The sequence below is a fragment of the Ornithorhynchus anatinus genome, chromosome 6, assembly GCF_004115215.2.
Source record: "Ornithorhynchus anatinus isolate Pmale09 chromosome 6, mOrnAna1.pri.v4, whole genome shotgun sequence".
NCBI lineage: Eukaryota > Metazoa > Chordata > Mammalia > Monotremata > Ornithorhynchidae > Ornithorhynchus > Ornithorhynchus anatinus.
Genome location: NC_041733.1, coordinates 26,717,655 through 26,735,523, shown reverse-complemented (window position 1 = coordinate 26,735,523; position 17,869 = coordinate 26,717,655). Strand labels below are relative to the sequence as shown.

Sequence of the window (17,869 nt, the reverse complement as noted above, 5' to 3'; positions counted from 1 at the left end):
AAGTTGTTTCACTCTTTTGACCTCTTCTCCCTCCTCACCTCTGGCTGAGCTCAAAGCCATAAAAATCCCAGCTTGGCCAGGACCCCAAGCACCAGTGCCAACAGGGCAACAGGAAGGGAGGTCCTCTCTGGGGCTGCACCTCTCCTCCTTCAGAAATCCATTTGCTGTTTGGGAGGAGGTTTGCAGCCCAGAGAGTATGACCCTTTGAAACAGAAGCACCTCAGTCAGGTTCTGTCCCCACTCGGGATTCCTCCCATTCTGAGAAGTAATTCCAGCTCCATTTGTCTGCTGTGCGACCTTGGGCAAATCACTTAACTTCTCTGTGCCTCCGGTACCTCATCTGTAAAATGGGGATTAAGACTTTGAGCCTCATGTGGGACATGGACTTAGTCCAACCTGATTAGTTTGTATCTACCCTAGTGCTTAGCACAGTGCCTGGCCCATATTAAGCACTTAACAAATACCATTAAAAATAATAATAAGAGAAGTACTGTATAAACAAGAGTTACAAAAACACTAATAGGCTCAAGGGTATTTGCAATATTTCCAGTGACACTGTGAATGGCTGACAGTCTTAACATTTGGCATTTCCAGGAGTGATTTTTCCAGATTCAACCATCAAGAATTGTAGTTATATCTTTCACATAATATCTGGTTTGCAAAATAGTAGGGATTCACATTTAAAATATTTATTTTACCTTATACTGGATCATTTTTTTCAGTGAAATTAAGTTCTTTTCCCAGCAAGTTAGCAGAGGATGTTAAACTGTTTTAAAATTGAAAACAGAAAAAAGGCATTTCAATAACTGAATATTCAATTGTTTCTAAAACTTCCTGCAATCAGGTCAGAAGCAAGTCTGAAAATGAACTGCTATTTCTTCTGTTATAGTTACAGAATGGATATTTGAATTGCAAAGAAGTCTTTAAAAGTGGAGTGTGCATTTAAAAAAAAACTAAGTCAAACTGACAGAAAAGAAAATGAATGGTTGAGGTTTTTGTGTGACATAATGATCCTACTTCACAAACCAGCAGCATTTAAATAAATTTTGCAGGATCCAAACAAGTATACATTTTTTTGAAAGAAATTGAGATTGGAAAAAATAACCCAAGTGTGATTCAATATATGTGACTTTTGAAAAATTTTCCCTAAGAGACATTGTGCAATATTGGAAATTAAAATCCTAATTTCTGCCTGGTGATTTAATACCTGGAGTGAGATGTTCATTTTCAACCTCCTGTACAGGCTACCACAGAGATCTATCCCAGGAGAAAGATGTTTGAAAAATGATGTGAACAGATTTGCTTGAGAAGAGGTAATCTAGCATTTGAAGAATTTTAGCCATTCTGGATAGCAGAGAGAGCAAGTTATACAATAAATAAAAAGGGCAAGATTGAGGGCAATGAATTGTGAGCAAAGAATCTGCAGTTTAACTTCAACATTCCTTTAGTCTTGTTACATAGTTAAGGGTATTTTAAGTGAATGAGCAAGTTTTAAATTCTGCAGCAGTTAAAGTGACAGTCTATAAAGCCTGTTGACTACCAATTTGATCATTTTATGCCTCATCCCTGGGGGTCACCTACAGAACTGACTGCTTCCGGAGAATTTGGGAAGATATAATGACACTGGGTTGAAACTAAATTGGGTGTTGTCCTTTATGGAATGGAGTCCTTTGTTTTGGGTTTATTTTTTCCCCCGTCAATTGATTTTTAGAGGGAGGGTGGACTCTATTTGTCCACTCTAGCTGCACATAACATCAGAAAGTATCACTGCTTCATGAGAACTAATATAATTGCAAGAATGGACTTTCATAAACCTAGTTTGGATGCAAATTGATGAGAAGCAGCGAGGCTTAATAGAAAAAAAATGGGTCTGGGAATCAGAGGATATGGTTTCTAATCTCAGCTTTGCCATTTGCTTGCTGTGCGACCATGCCTTCACCCACCCACTTTACCCCCTAACACCAACTTATTCACTGTACCTCAGTCTCGTCTATCTCTCTGCCAACCCCTTGCACATGTTCTCCCTCTTCACAAATGACAGACTGCCACTCTCGCAATCAATCAATCATATTTATTGAGCACTTGCTGTTTGCACAACACTATACTAAGCACTTGGGAGAGGACAGTATTACAGTGTAAGTCACATTCCCTGCCCACAGTGAATTTACAGTCTAGAGGACTCCCCACGTTCAAAGCTGTATTATAATCACCCCTCCTCCAAGAGGTCTTCCCAGATTATACCCTCTTTTCCTCTTCTCCCTCTCCCTTCTATGTCGCCTATGCACTTGGATCTCTATCCTTTAAACATTTGATATCCACCCCACCCTCAATCCCACAGCACTTATGTGCATATCCGTAATTTATATTAATATCTGTCTCCCACTCTAGACCGCAAGCTCCTGGAAGCAGGAAAGGTGCCTAACAACTCTGTTGTACTCTCCCAAATGCCTAGAACAGTGTTCTGCACACAGTAAGCTCTTGATAAATGCCATCGATTGTTTGATAGATTTGCCTTGCACATAATGCCATCTCAAACCATTCTGTAGGTAGTAATGAGCTGGGCCTCAGCCCCAGTGAAACAAACATTAGTATGTTCATTTTACAAATTGGTGTGCTGAAGTTCAATTAAACCAAATGATTTATTTATTCAGGTGCTAGGACACAGCTAGGATATAACTCAGTGTGAGCCAGAAAGCATACCATTCAAATCCCCAGTGAAAGGAATTAAAGATGAATAAAGTGAAATGGTGTTCCTTTATTAAAGTGGAAGTGCAACTTTTGTTACATAACTACAAACAGGTAGAGATAGTCAATACCGTTGTTGCCTGGGATTCGAGAAGTCCGTATAGACTGCATGCAACCTGGGAAAACTGAAACGGATGAAGGGGGCATGGATATGTGGATCAGTAAATGCAATCAAATCTGCATTTTTTTAAGCCTACAAAGGATTTGTTAGACGACTCCAACAAATTGGCGCTCAACACAGATCACCTCCTCCAGGCCCAATTTCCTGGTTTAAAGTCTACTCTTTCAGAGCAAAAACAATCTGGGTTCAGGCTGGGTTCAAACCCTCCTTCCAGCTCTTTGATTAATTTAGGGCTCATTTAGGCTGCTGGAATAATAAGTCCCTGTAGCTAGCTGAGTTAGTCACACATGCCCCAAAACACTGTTCATGCCCAGTGGAATCTCCACGACTTCCATCCATAATAAAAACAAGTGTGGTATTTGTTAGACGCTTACTATGTGCCAAGCACTTTACCAAGTGCTGGAGTAGATTCAGGATAATTAGGTTAGATACAATCCCTGCCCTCGATGGGGCTCACTTATCTAAGTAGGAATTGAATCCTCCTTATATACATGAAGAATCTGAGGCATAGAGAAGCTAAGTGACTTGCCCAAGGTCCCACAGCAGGCAAGTGGAAGAACTGAGATTAGAACCCAGATCCTGTGACTCCATTGATTCTGGGACATAGTTCAGATGGGCATGAAAACTCTATGTAAATTCCAGGAGGACATTCACTGTTTTGTTTCTGTTGTACCCTCTCAACTTCCTAGTATAACTCTTTGCACTCAGTAGATAATTAAATACAATTGATAAGGATGATGTCCAGACCTGTGACCTCAATCTGTCCAATAATAATTATTTTATTTAAGTGCTTACTATGTGCCAGGCATGGTACTAAGCGCTGGGACGGATAGAGCCAAACACAGCCCCTTGTTCCACAAAGTGTTCACAGTCTTAATCCCCATTTTACAGATGAGGTAACTGAGGCATAGAGAAGTGAAGTAATAATAATAATGTGGGTATTTGTTAAGTGATTACTATGTGCCTAGCACTGTTCTAAGTGCTGGGGTAGATACAAGGTAATCAGGTTGTCCCATGTGGGGCTCAAAGTCTTCATCCCCATTTTCCAGATGAGGTAACGGAGGCACAGAGAAGTTAAGTGACTTGCCCAAAGTCACACAGCTGACAACCGGCAGAGCCAGGGTTAGAACCTACCACCTCTGACTCCCAAGTCCGGGCTGAAGGTCATACAGCAGACATGTAGCAGGACCGGGATTAGAATCCTTGATCTTCTGATTCCTAGGCCTATGCTCTTTCCACTGGACATTGCCACTTCTCTATCTGGAGTTCCACTACATAATATCTGTATTGTTAGAAGGCAAATGTAATCTCGGAAATTGAAGACCTATAAATTTACCTTTTCTACACCAGAAAAACTCTAGGGAGAAAAAAAAAATCACTGAAGTCAATTTGCAAATGCTTTGGTGGGACTAGCCTACTGTATAAACAGTCATCAGAACTTCACCTAAATTGGTCTTTTATCCTAATTGAAATCCCTTGTGTGGCAATCACCAGAAAGTCACATAAATTTGTCTGTTATCCTCATCTAAATCCCTTAAATGGGAGGTGACATATGAAAGAGGGCAAGTCATTGTGGTAATTAATCTACATTGACTTTAAGAAGGCTTTTAATTCTGTTCCACGCCATGTATTCTTCACAAAAGGGGGATATGCAACCTAGACCACTTATTGGAATTTCATAATTGACAGAAGTTCCCATATTTGGATAATGGGTGTCACTGGTTAAAACCAAGATATTTCTTACCAGGATATCTTTCAGAATGGTTTTATGTGTGATCATTCCTTGCAACAGCAAGGAGTTTTATACATAGTTCACCAAAATCAGTCCGCCTATCAAATAGTCTCCATGTATGAGCAAAGCATTCCCTAGTGTGGTAAACTAATTTAGCATTATTCAGTCCATGGGTCCTTTCTAGAGAGTGTACAATTTGGCTTTAAAATAATAACAATAATAATGTTGATATTTGTTAAGTGCTTACTATGTGCCGAGCACTGTTCTAAGTGCTGGGGTAGATATAGGGTAATTAGGTTGTCCCACATAAGGCCCACAATCTTAATCCCCATTTTACAGATGAGGGAACTGAGGCAACGAGAAGTTAAGTGACTTGCCCAAAGTCACACAGCTGATAAGTGGCAGAGCGGAGATTAGAACCCATGACCTCTGACTCCTAAACCATGCTCTTTCCACTGAGCCACACTGAAAGTAATAAACGTTATTGAGAGAAAATTAATGAAAGATTGGCTGATTTTCTGAGTTTGTCATGGTTTGAACTTTTCATTGTTCCCACTGCCTTTTCACAAATTATAAAATGTCACAGTAGGACACAGGCATTGTGCAAATGCCAAAATTACCCATTGCTTAAGGCTACAGATCCTCACTAGGTTGCCGTTCATTGGAGTTGTGATTTAGAATTGTACTTCTTTTTGAAAAAATATTTTCTTAATGGAAATCAGCCTGTGATTTGGCAAGCTACTCAGTGTTGGAGCCACCTCCAGCTCTCCAGAGACAGTGTAGAAACAGTGGTTGTGTGGGGGTTAGTAGGTCACTTCATCATATATACATTTATCTGATTTGAGAAGACGCAACTTGGGAATTTTTCCCAGTTGCCAAGTTCTATTCTGAAGGTACACTGTAAACTAGAAATGAAAGTGTCATTTTCCATTTTGATCAACTATATTCAAAACACCTCTGGGAAGGTCTGTCAGATTAATTGAAGGTGAGGTTTGGGGAGGGAGTATCATACCTGAATATCAACTGAGTGATTTGATGCCATGATGCAAATGAAGTGTAAGCGTAAAAGCAAAACTCATTTAAAATGTTTCCTTTCCTCTGCTTCATACAGTCTATACTGCTTCTAAAACTAATGCCACCATCACCACGTAGAATGTAACAGTGAAGGAAAAATTAGCAAATACATCACTCGTAATAGTTGTGTATCATTTATTGATTTGGTCTCATTTAAATTCCCATGATTTATTTCACAAATGTGAGTAAATGGAATACAAATCCCACACCTCATTGAAAAATATAGTAATGGGGAAAGAAATTGGATTGCATAATGAAGAAATCCTAAAATAAAGACCAAGCAACAATGATTGTATTCTGAAAATAACAGGTCTTTTGGCACACGGGATAAGCCCAATTACAACACCTTGCTGCACCTTCCATTTTCTTCCAGACCTCACTATTTGATTTGGGATTTCTTTATGTTGGATTAAAACTCTCTTTTTACCAATAAGTATTTACCGTTCCAAATTGTTTCCTCCTCATTCAGGCCAGGCTTTCTTGCTACTAAAACAACATCAGGTGAAGTTAAAGAAGCAGGTCAGAATTGTCACGTTCCACTTATTTGAAAGAGGAAAAAGGAAGGGAAAAAGAAGAATTCACTATGACTCATGTGTTAATCAAATTGCACATTGATAATTATCCCATGACAAGCAGGAATATTGTTGCTAACCTGAAGGGTGTGTGTGCACAAAAGCTGATTAAGTTGGCAAATTTACAGGCTCTGTTTTTTAGTGCTAAAATAAGCTACATCATTTTTTTTACATAGTTTTCATAGGGTAGACATTTTCATCATAATGGCCATATTTATATATTCATATATATGAGAGTGCATAAATAAAATGTGGACATATTTATCCATTATATCTTTATTGCTGCCCTTCGGTAAACAAAGCCTCTGACAAATGGTGCATCGCAGCTGAAAACTGGTAGTTAGTCGCTGAGGATAGACAAGCTGCCAACAAGACAACAGGGGCTCTCGTCAAAAAAGCTTCAAAAGGAGAGACAAGGAGGCAAAAGGAAAAAAAAACAGGGTCAGGCAGGGCAAACAATAAACACGACAATACAACAAGGGACAACCTTTTTTGTGAGCACAGTGTGGCCAGGATTGTTTGTCTCACATTTCCCTTTTCACCCACACAGGTAGGTGAATTTCACCCTAGTGTTTTTCAATAGGAAAGACAGCTACTTATATTGCAGCCCAAAGCCTCGTCCTGTGGAAGCCAAATTCCACGGCTTCTGTCTTGAATGCAAATTGTGAAAGCCCAAGTGCTAGTTTGGTTTTCTGGGTATTCTGTTTTGTAGTTTTTCCAAGTATTGTTATTTGAACACCTTTCAGCAACCCCCCTGTTGAGATCTGGCACTGTAGTTTATTTATATTAATGTCTGTCTCCCCCTCTAGACTGTACGGTCACTGTAGGCAAGGAATGTGACTGTTATACTTTGCCAAGCACTTAGTACAGTATTCTGCATACAGTAAGCGCTCAATAAATATGATTGACTGGCTGACTGAACTGGAAGGGGAACTCAAAATTCCCCATTCTCCAAGCAGCCACCCTACATGAATCCCTCTCAGGAAAAGGAGATACTGAGGTACGAGTTTCCCTTCTGCACAGGTTGCTATAAGCAGGAGACAAGTCTATGCCTGAATTGAGCTATTTTATTGATTATGATGTTTCTAGAGGGTTTGGCCGTTGCCGCAAAGTCATACCCAAAGTTGACATCATTGGCTTAGCCTTCAAATATCAAGGATGGTTCTATTGTTTGGGACGTAATGTCATGTTTTACTAATCAGCAACAGAATGTGCAAGAAGGAGAAGTACAATCCTGTAGGCTGATATAACTTGCCCTTGCAGGAGAAGCAGCATGGTCTTGTAGAAGGAGCATGGGCCTGGCAGTCAGAGGACTTGGGTTCTAATCTCGGTTCTTCCAGTTGTCTGCTGTGTGATCTTGGGCAAGTCACTTAATTTCTCCGTGCCTCAATTTCCTCAATTGTAAAATGGGGATTCAGTACTTATTTTCCCTTCTATTTAGAGTTTGAGCTCCTTGTGGAACTGGACTGTGTACAACCTAATTAACTTGTATCTACCCAAGTGCTTAAAACAGTGCTTGACCCATATTAAGGGATTAACAAATTCCATAATAAAAAAAAATACTGAAGTATTTTGATAGCTTGCTGCTGGGTTTGACAACCCCCCAAACCAGCAGCTAGGATAACCATAATGTTTACATAATGATCTCTGGAAATTCAGGAAATAGCTAACTGGGAAGGTTAGCTGGAGCAGATGTATACAGAGATTGAAAAGTTCTACATAACTCTGCAGGACCTGCTAGCCCTTAACTTTATTATGTGCCTCATTTTTGCTCAGTGAACTGTTAGCTCTGGAAACATAATGGCCTAGATAACTGATCTCTGGCTTCTGGATGTTAATCAACAGTTCTTACCTCTCGCTGTCCCTTTTTCTCTATCTGCATTAGAGAAACAGTACTGCAAAATGCACATCAGCAAATAGTTCTCAGCTGCTCTTATTTGTTCTGTCCAATGCAGATGTGAGAAGCAGCAAGGTCTAGTGGAAAGGGTCTGGGAGGCAGAGGACCTGATTTCTAATCCTGACTCTCTCACGTTTGTTGTGTGATCTTAGGCAAGCCACTTCTTGCAGAAACGCTGTGCAGCCTAGTGGAAAGAGCATGGGCCTGGGAGTCAGAGGACCTGGGTTCTATCCTGGTTCCACCACTTACCTGCTGTGTGACCTTGGGCAAGTCATTTAATTTCTCTGTGACTCGCTTCTCTCATCTGCAAAATTGGGATTATCCCTCCCTTTTAGACTGTGAGCCCTATGTTGGACTTGATTATCTTGTATCTGCCCCGGTGCTTAGTACAGTGCTTGCCACATAGTAAGTGCTTAAAAATATCAAAATCATTAGTAGTAGTAGTATTCTCCAGCCCTCAGTTTCCACAACTGTAAAATGAGGATTTAATGCCTGTTGTTCCTCATATTTAGGCTGTGAGCCCTTTGTGGAACAGGAACTGGGTCCAATTTGATTATCAGATATCTATCCTAGTGCTTAGTACTGTGCTTGGCACATAGTAAGTACTTTCATAAACAGCCCAGGGATTATTATTATTATTATGTGTTTTACCCTTTGGCTCCTGTGCTTAAACAGAAGGGTTGGAGAGAAGAGAGAGAGAGAGTTAGTTCCTCCTTGTTGTCTTCAGTATTGAATGTAAGACTGGTACTTAGGCCTAGTAGTTCCCATTTGCTCAAAATCCAAGTTGGGAGAGCAGAAGTACCGGTAAATGAGGACAAAGAGGATCTCTGTCAGTCTAATCCACTCATCATCACTTGGTCACCCATCCATAAGCTCCTACCCTTTGTTGGGCAGGGATTGTCTCTGTCTGTTGCCGAATTGCACATTCCAAGTGCTTAGTACAGTGTTCTGCACACAGTAAGTGCTCAATAAACATGAACAAATAAGTGAGTGACAACTGAAACCTGCTCTTGGTCCATGTAGAAATTTTATTCACGTAGGAATGAGGGTACGTGGCTAACCATGAACTGAAAATGAAAAAAACAGAGCCATTTTCAGAGACCTTAACTCTAGGATGCAGCTTGTGATCATCCAAATGAAAGCTTTGAGCTGAATGAAATCAACCATTTTGGGGGGCTTAGATCAGAAGAAGGAGATGGTGGGGGATGAGTTATGCTTTATAGCATCAAACACCTTATAGGATATTGAAATCAGAAGCAAAGAACACATGTGGGGTTAATCGTCACCGTGCACAGATTTCAAATCTAACCTAACAGTAACTTGATAATATTCAGTCAAGTAATGAATGATTCTGTTTTAGAATTGCAGATTGTATTTAATTGCTTTAAGCATTTCACATTTTCTCTTTCTAGATGAAAGATTATGTAACTTTCCTGGCATTTTACTAATGTAGCACAGTCAGTGTTGTTATAATGCTGGAACTGCCCCGACTCTTCATTTACAACTTGCTTCGTGAAAAAAAAAATGATGCTGTTGTCATTGAGATATTACATTTTGTCATTTGAGCCTTCCAGAGTGACATTCCCTTTGGGAAGGTTGCAATTGCCACATGCTCCTTCCCATTTTTAATTGCAACTATAGACAAAACCACATGCTAAGCCTTCCCAGATGAATTTTCAGCAAAACAACAAAAGTAAATAGATTACAAAGAGGACTGGCAAGGCATTTTCAATAATAGAAGCATATCAGTACTTCCTTAACAAAAGTGAACACTTGATCTTTTAGAAATATGAAATCATAATAGCAACCCAAGGACATTATCTTTATTTTAGAAAGTTTTCAAGCTCGAGTGTTTGCTTTCTGAAAGGAGAGTTTAGAAGGACCTTTTCTGGTTTGTTAATTTTTCTATGTCTTGCAAAGCACATGCCTTGTGTTCTCGCTACGTTCAGTTTCTGGGCCAGTGGATTCTGTTTTCATGTAGCTTCAACAGCCCCATCTGGCTGATAAAAGCAGAATTCAAATAGAAATGGATTTAATTTCTCGTAGAACATTGTTACAATGCAGATGATGAGCAAAAATATGCTTTAAAAGTTAACCAATACCCAACGATAGAAATTATCCCCAAACGGGGTTTCACACTACAAAAGCTAAGTGGATAGAAGTAGGCAATTTGGGATAGGGAAATGAAATATCTCCATCTAGCACACTCACGATTATTAGCTGTAATTGCTAGAAGAAAACAGGAAAATGTAAAGCGATTTTCTCAATACCCTTTCCTTTGATTTGAACCTTTCCAGACATGATAAAGAGAAAAACCTAATAACACTACTCCAAGATGCATTTGCCTTTTGGTCAAGCCAACCTTTTTGGTGGTACACATTATAATAAAATAGTGTTAAAATAAAGAAAAAACCTGAAATGGTTTTGACTTATGTGACCTTTCTTCTAGTCATCTCATGATGCATTGGGAAAGATGTTTCCTATCAGCAAGTATTACAGGTGAAGAGAATGAAGCATAATCTGTTTTATTTCTCTTTTTTCTTACCTCAAAATAAACTGGGTAATATTCTGGACCCTAGTCACAAGATTGGAAATCTTAGAGTTGTTCCTAGCAGACTTCCCTTCAAGGACTTGGGTTCTAATCCCAGCTCCATTTCCTTGTGTGCTGTGTGACCTTGGTCAACTCACTTCACTTCTCTGTGACCCAGTTACCTCATCCGTAAATAGGGATTTAGATTGTTAGCCCCCATGTGGGAGATGGACTGGGTCCAACCTGATTACTCTGCATCTACCCCAGAGCTTAGTCCAGTGCCCCACACAAAGTAAGCACTTAACAAAACTATTTAAAAAAAAAAGTGGAGTTGGGATCATTCTGTGCTTATTGGTCGTGGAAGTGCTGGGACCGGTCCTATTTGCCATTTGTAAAAACAGCCGTAATTTGGGGGAGTAGCACTGGGGGGCAAGTAAACGGTTACATGTTTTGAATAACTGGATGCCTTTTATTTCAAAACTGGAGTCTGCTTTAGTTCTGGCTCAGACTTTTAAGATGAGTTCTAAAGGTGACTCAGGTCACGTGGAGACTCTCCAGGGAAGAATATCGTTCCCAGGGACAGTTTGGAGGCTCGGGGTGGTTCCAGGGCAGGTCCAGGGTGACCTCAGAATACCTGGACTAAAATGAGTTCCTGGACCTACCCTGAAGAGAAGGTGGAGCCCTAGTAAAGACTGGAATTGGTCAACCGTCTCAGGAATGGCCTGACCAGAGCTCCCGAGACCAGGTGAGAGCTTCTAGAGTTTCTCCCAACCAGGTGACAGCACTGAGGCTGGGGCATAACTGAAGCAGTCTCTGTGGGAAGACAAAGACAATATGCCTTTGTATAGTCCCGGTTGCCAGTTTATGTCCATAATTGTGGTGTTTGATAAGCACTTACTATGTGCCAAGCACTGTACTAAGTACTGGGGTAGATGCAAGATAATCAGGTCAGACACAGCCCCTGTCCCACATAAGGCTCACGGTCTAAGGAGAAGGGAGAAGAGGTATTTTAATCCCCCTTTCTATGATGGAGAAACTGAGGTACAGACCAAGTATTTATCCAAGGTCACACAGCAGAAGAGTGGCAGATCCTGGATCTGGGATCCAGGTCCTTGGGCTCCCAGGCCTACGCTCTTTCCACCAGGCCATGCTGTTTCCCTAATCCTCAGAATAACAACCCCAGGAGATTTGGGCTTTACGTATGGTTAATTCTTCACTTTACACAAAGAGATTATTAGTTTCTTCATCCTGTTAGTTTTCACAATGGTTGCATAGCTGAATGGTCTGGAAATGTCATCAGAACAGCATTCAGGCTCCCTTTTCTTCTTAAATCTTCAAAGATGATATTATAAGTAGTGTTATATCTTGCAGCTGATGTAGCCCCAATCAAAAAGAATAATTATAAAAACCTTTAGATTAATAGTATCTGTGGAAAGAAAGATAAGCTCCTAGAAATTGTGCATTGTTTGCTTTTTTTTCTTAGCCAGCTGTTTGCTGATAGCAGCTGAGTAGGCTGCCTTAAATAACAACCTGCCACATTTTATAGAGCTTTTGAAAAGCGTGAAAGTATTTTGAGCTTTCTTAAAAGCTGGCAAATATATAGATACTCTACACAATTCTTTATACCCAGCTATTTGTAAGTGCTCGAGTGGTATTTAATTTAAAACCCGTACTGTAGTTGTTTCCAAGCAAAGCAGTTTAACTGGAAAGATGCTGTTTAACTGCATTTTAGTGATACTGTCTGTATTGCCACAGTTTCATAAAGGCATAGCAGCTTTCAAATATTTTCTAATGAAGTTGTTTTTCTTTGGTAAATTATTTGGGTAGTAAATTAACATTTCCCCTCTCAGGCTTGCACCTGGAGAGTTTCCAGTACTTACCAGTCTTGACCTCAGGAGGGAGAGTCAAGCAGGGGCATATCCATTCCATTCCTAGCTTGGGCAGTGGCTAGTGAGTGGAAGGCAACCTGCTACAAGTGAAAATTCACCTGATCTGGGCAGCAGCAGCATGAGAGAGTCAAGGGCGGAGACTCAAGTTTACTGTGTGGACAAAGGCAAAGGTAAACCACTTCCATATTTTTACCAAGAAAACTCTATGGATAGACAACCAGAACGTTTGTAGATGAAAGTGGGGTGTTTTGGGAGAGCTATGTTCACGGTGTCGCTATGGTTTGGAGACAACACGACAGCATAAGAAAAATTAACATATGTACACCTACTGTGAGCCTTAAGTGGGACAGGGACTGCATCCAACCCAGCTAGCATGTATCTACCCAAGCGCTTAGAACAGACCCTGGTACATATTAAGTGCTTAACAAATGCCACAATAATTATTACTATCATTATTATTATTACACCTATCCTGAATGGAGTTATCTCCATCTTATGTATCTGTGACCTCCCCAGCTCACACTTTTCACTTTGCTGGCCAAATGTGCCTGGCTCTTCTGCCTCCAATCTCTAGTCCATCTGTAACTTCCTTCCCCCCAAAACCCACCAGTCATCAGCTTTCCTCATTTTTGAAACCCTCCTAAAATCCTACCTTAAGCAGGAAGTGTCTCTGAATCAGTTCACAATTGTCAGGTCAGCCTAATTTCCACCTAATACTTGCGTACAGAAGTCGAGTGCTTGTGTACTGTCACTTATTTGCCCAAGGTCACAGAGCAGGCAAATGGCAGAGCCAGGATGAGAATCCAGGTCCTTCTGACTGCTAGGTCCATGCTCTATTCCACTGGCCCAAACTGCTTCTTAAATTCACCAAGTTACTGGGTAGATTGAATCAGGCAGTTCATTATCTGCTTACCTAGAGTTCTTCATCTTTGATCTTGGAAGTACTCATTTCTCATCCTATCCCACAGGCATGCAGTTTTGTGGGTTTTATGTCACCGACTTGAAAAAGGAAGGAAATCAATGCAAGTCCTAAAAAGAAGACAAATCTTTCTTGGAGATTCTACAGCTGTTGTTTCACCACAGAGAAACATACCATAAGTTCTTAAAGAGCTAGAGTCTCCCTTATCTGTTCATTTCAGTCCATCATTTGAACAGAGCTGTGGATTACTCTCGACCTTGGGCTGTACACTCAGTTCTTTCATAATGTGAAGATTGCGGTCTTGGAAAACTCTACATTATTTGCGCTGTAATACCCCCTCATTCCCGGGCCTATACTCATATGTGTACAAGCTGTTTCTTCTATTCCCATGGCATGCCAAAGACAAACAGCCTCATTTTCTTGGCCAAACAACCTTTAGTTCAAAATAATGCTTCAGGCAAAATCTGAAAACACCTGCTATTGAAGAACTAAGGGAATTTGGAACCCACATGGGGTTCACAGTCTCAATCCTCGTCTTACAGATGAGGTGACAGAGGCACAGAGAAGTGTAGCGACTTGCCCAAGGTCACACAGCAGACGAGTGGCGGAACTGCGATGAGAACCCATGACCTTCTGACTCTCAAGCCTGTTGTCTATCCACTACACTATGCTAGGTACCATTGATTAGAGAAGCAGTGTGGTATAGTGGAACGAGCATGGGCTTGGGAGTGAGAGGTCATAGGTTCTGATAACCTCTGCCACCTATCAGTTCTGTGACTTTGGGCAAGTCACTTAACTACTCTGTGCCTCAGTTACCCCATCTGTAAAATGGGGATTAAGACTGTGAGCCCCGTGTGGGACAACCTGATTATCTTGTATCTACCCCAGGGCTTAGAACAGTGCTTGGCACATAGTAAGTGCTTAACAAATGCCATCCTCCTCATCCTCATTGATTGATCAGGGCAGGTGGAGATTCCCCTCAAGCCAGGATCTGGATTCCAGGGCAGTGTCTGCTGCTGGAATCTGCCCCTCTGATTGTGCCCTAGGCTTTAGGGAACTCTTCAGGTGAGATAGCTGCTCTTTCCAGGAGTTCCATTTATTCATTCATATTTACTGAGCACTTACTATCTGCACAGCACTGTTCTAAGTGCTTAGAAAAGCATTCCATGGGACCTTGAACATCCTGCTGCCCAACCAACCTGCCCTTGAACTACTTACTGGGTCTGTTTCAAGAACAGGATCCTCTGAAGGAAGTTCAGCTTTATCCCTTTAGGGCCAAACCTAGAGAATCAGTGATCTTCTTAGTTACTAAAATAATGATCAAAATAATGATGGTATTTTATTGAACACTTATTTTGTTAAGTGCTTACTATGTGCCAGGCACTGTAGTAGACTGAAGATAAGCAGATCGGACTTGGTCCTTATCCCTCATGGCCCTCACAGCTAAAAAGGGGGAAGAAGACATATTGAGTCCCCATTTTACAGAGGAAATAACTGAGGCTGCAAGCTCGTCTTAAGAGTGTAAGCTTGTTCTGGGCAGGGAATATGTTTACCGACTCTGTTATATTGTACTCTTCCAAGTGTTCAGTACAGTACTCTGCACACAGTAGGAGCTCAGTAAATGCCACTGATTGTTTGTGTCTCAGAGCAATTAAAAGTTAAAAATGAAAAGCAGCGTGGCTTAGTGGATAAGAGCCCGAGCCTGGAAGTCAGAAGGATTTGGGTTTTAGTCCCGGTTCCACCACTTGTCTGCTGCATGACCTTGGGCAAGTCCCTCAACTTCTCTGTGCCTCAGTTACCCCATCTGTAAAATGGGGATGGGCTGTGAGCCCTATGTGGAACATGAACTGTGTACAACATGATTAACTTGTATATATGCCAGTGCTTAGTAGAGTGGTTGGCATAGAGTAAATGCATAACAAACACCATTTAAAAAAATTGATTTGCTCAAAGTCACAAAAGAGAAAAGTGATAGAGTCCAGTCTAGAACTCGGGTGTTCCAGTCTCTTTCCAGCAGGCCACAATGCCTTCTAAATATTTAAGCAATTACTCTAAACTCCAGCACAGAAAGGGAGACTATGGGAAATGTATCTGTGTCTGCAGATTACTTGGCAGGAATTATTTAGGTTTTATTTAAATTGACAATTGTACTTCTGTTAAGCTCATTTAGGCACTATTATTAACATGATATTTCCTGTTTAGATCAGTTGACTTAGAGGAACATAAATCTGGGGACACAACATTATTCCGATATAGTATCAATGAATGTATGACTAGAGGCTTGATCCTGGCACCTGGTAGAATGCTTTCAGCTATTTTTATCTGCCCTTGTTTTATATGCTCTTAGCTTTTTATTTCCTGGAAGTGTCTTGTTCCAGTTTTAAAAGGACCTACATTCTGGGGATGGTGTTAACACAGATATAGGATCCTCACCCAGACCGCTCCATCACATATGTTACTTCCATCATGACCACATTTCATAGAAAGGTGGAGAATGAAAGTCATATTAATGGGTTGGCTTCTAGGCTTAGGAAGCTCAGAAAGAAAGCCATCTCTGCAGTTACTGCTTATACTATGTGTAGAAGAGAGCTCATGACAATTATCACAAGTGGTATTTATTGAGCGCTGTGTGCAGATCACTGTACTAAGCACTTTGGAGAATATCATAAAGCTTACAGTACAAAATGTACAAATATACAAATTCACCTGAAATCATCGAAGTGCAGAAAATTGACATATCCAGGAATCATGGTGGACTTCCCAGTACGCTCAAATAGCCCTGGTCTAGGCAGAAAATTTGGGGGCCAGGTGGTACTTTTTCAGAAATAAATATCCAAAAATTAGATACAGGTATATTAATATGCAAGATAAGTATTTATATGTCTTCCCATTAGACCTTATAAAGTCTATGTAGCTGAGTAAAAAATGTTGGAACTATGTTGGAAGATAAGTGTTTATATGTCTTTCCATTATACCCTACAAACTCTATGTAGCTAAGTAAAAAATACGTTGGGATTCCTTACATTCGTGTGTTAAATATTATATAATGCAAAAAATAATGATAAAGGTATTTTGAAAGCACTTACTATGTTCCAAGCACTGTTCTAAATGCTGAGAGGGATGCAGTATAATCAGGTCAGACACAGTCCCTGTACCACATGGTGCTCACTGTCTAAGTAGGAGGGAGTATAGATATTGACTTTCCATAACATTTTTCAGTTAAAAGTAGTGGCTTTGGTATCCGACATAAAAGATTTCAAAATACAGAATTTGCTTTTAAGTACATTGTCTACTTTCAGCTGTAAACCTCTGGAGTTGGGTCTTTGGGAATTTCAAGGACAATTTGAGTTAATGTTCTAATAGAATAAATTGGGAAACCCTATGCTTTATTCTTAATGAAAAGCTTTTCCATATTTGATTATTTGCTCTGTGGAACAAATCATTAAACTTTTTGTAGGAACAGAGCATATTACAACTGTCCTTATATTAATACTGGAACACATGAAAGGCAATAGACTAGGAACTTTCATGGAAATAACCTGTGGGTAAAAATGTATTTTGAAAGGTCCAGAAAGCATCCTGCTGCAGTGAGTGCTATTAGTATCCTTATAGCCTAAGAGGCTTTTATAGTTAATAGCTTATTCTCCCATCAAGGACTAGCCCAATTCTCAGAGCACCCCATAAGGGGAATGCCAGCTGATTTCAGAACAATAAAGTCAAAAGTTGAGAAGAATATTCTGTGTGCTTCTTGAAGTTATTTTTTCATCAGTGAATAGCAAAACCATTTATTGTGGAGAGCTTATTTAATTAACATAGATGAAATGTCTCTTTACAAAATGTAATGTGTGTATTGATTGTAACTGTGTAATTTTACAAGCTACTGGATGAATTATTTTCCTGCAGATAGTTTCTTTCAAAGAATATTTGCACATTGCTACAAATCAAAAGCTTGCCCAGCACATTGAGAAAAATCCACTTCTACTGAGCAAAATGAAAAATTGTGGTGTTTGTTTCCTGTCTGGGAAGAGTTGTGTTTCGATTCTTGCTTATCATCACTTTCACTCCCTAAACATCAACTCCTTAATTCATTGATATTTATCGAGCAAGTACTATGATGTGGTTCTTGCCTTCAAAGAGCTTACAATAAAGTCTTATCAGACTTTAGCTTGTTTCTTCCTACAGAGGGATTATAGGTTAAGAAATTGAAGTCTGAATATGAGACATTAGCTTACACAAGTCATTCTGTGACTCTCACTGCTTAAATTGTTTATATGATTCCCATAGCCCCATACTAGAAGCAGTGTAACCTAGTAGAAAGAACATGGGCCTGGGAGTCTGAGTACCTGGGTTCTAATCCCAGCTCTGCCACTTGCCTGCTGTGTGACCCTGG

The 17,869-nt window shown here is 40.2% G+C and overlaps 1 protein-coding gene and 1 non-coding gene across 4 annotated transcripts in view; both read left to right on the top strand.

The window, feature by feature from the left end:
* FGF13 (fibroblast growth factor 13) overlaps positions 1–17,869 on the top strand; it is a 335,613-nt gene that overhangs the window by 199,403 nt on the left and 118,341 nt on the right. The window lies entirely within an intron of this gene.
* On the top strand, positions 12,512–12,648 carry LOC114812997. Its single transcript, XR_003760610.1, has one exon. It is a non-coding gene; the product is annotated as a small nucleolar RNA SNORA7 (small nucleolar RNA).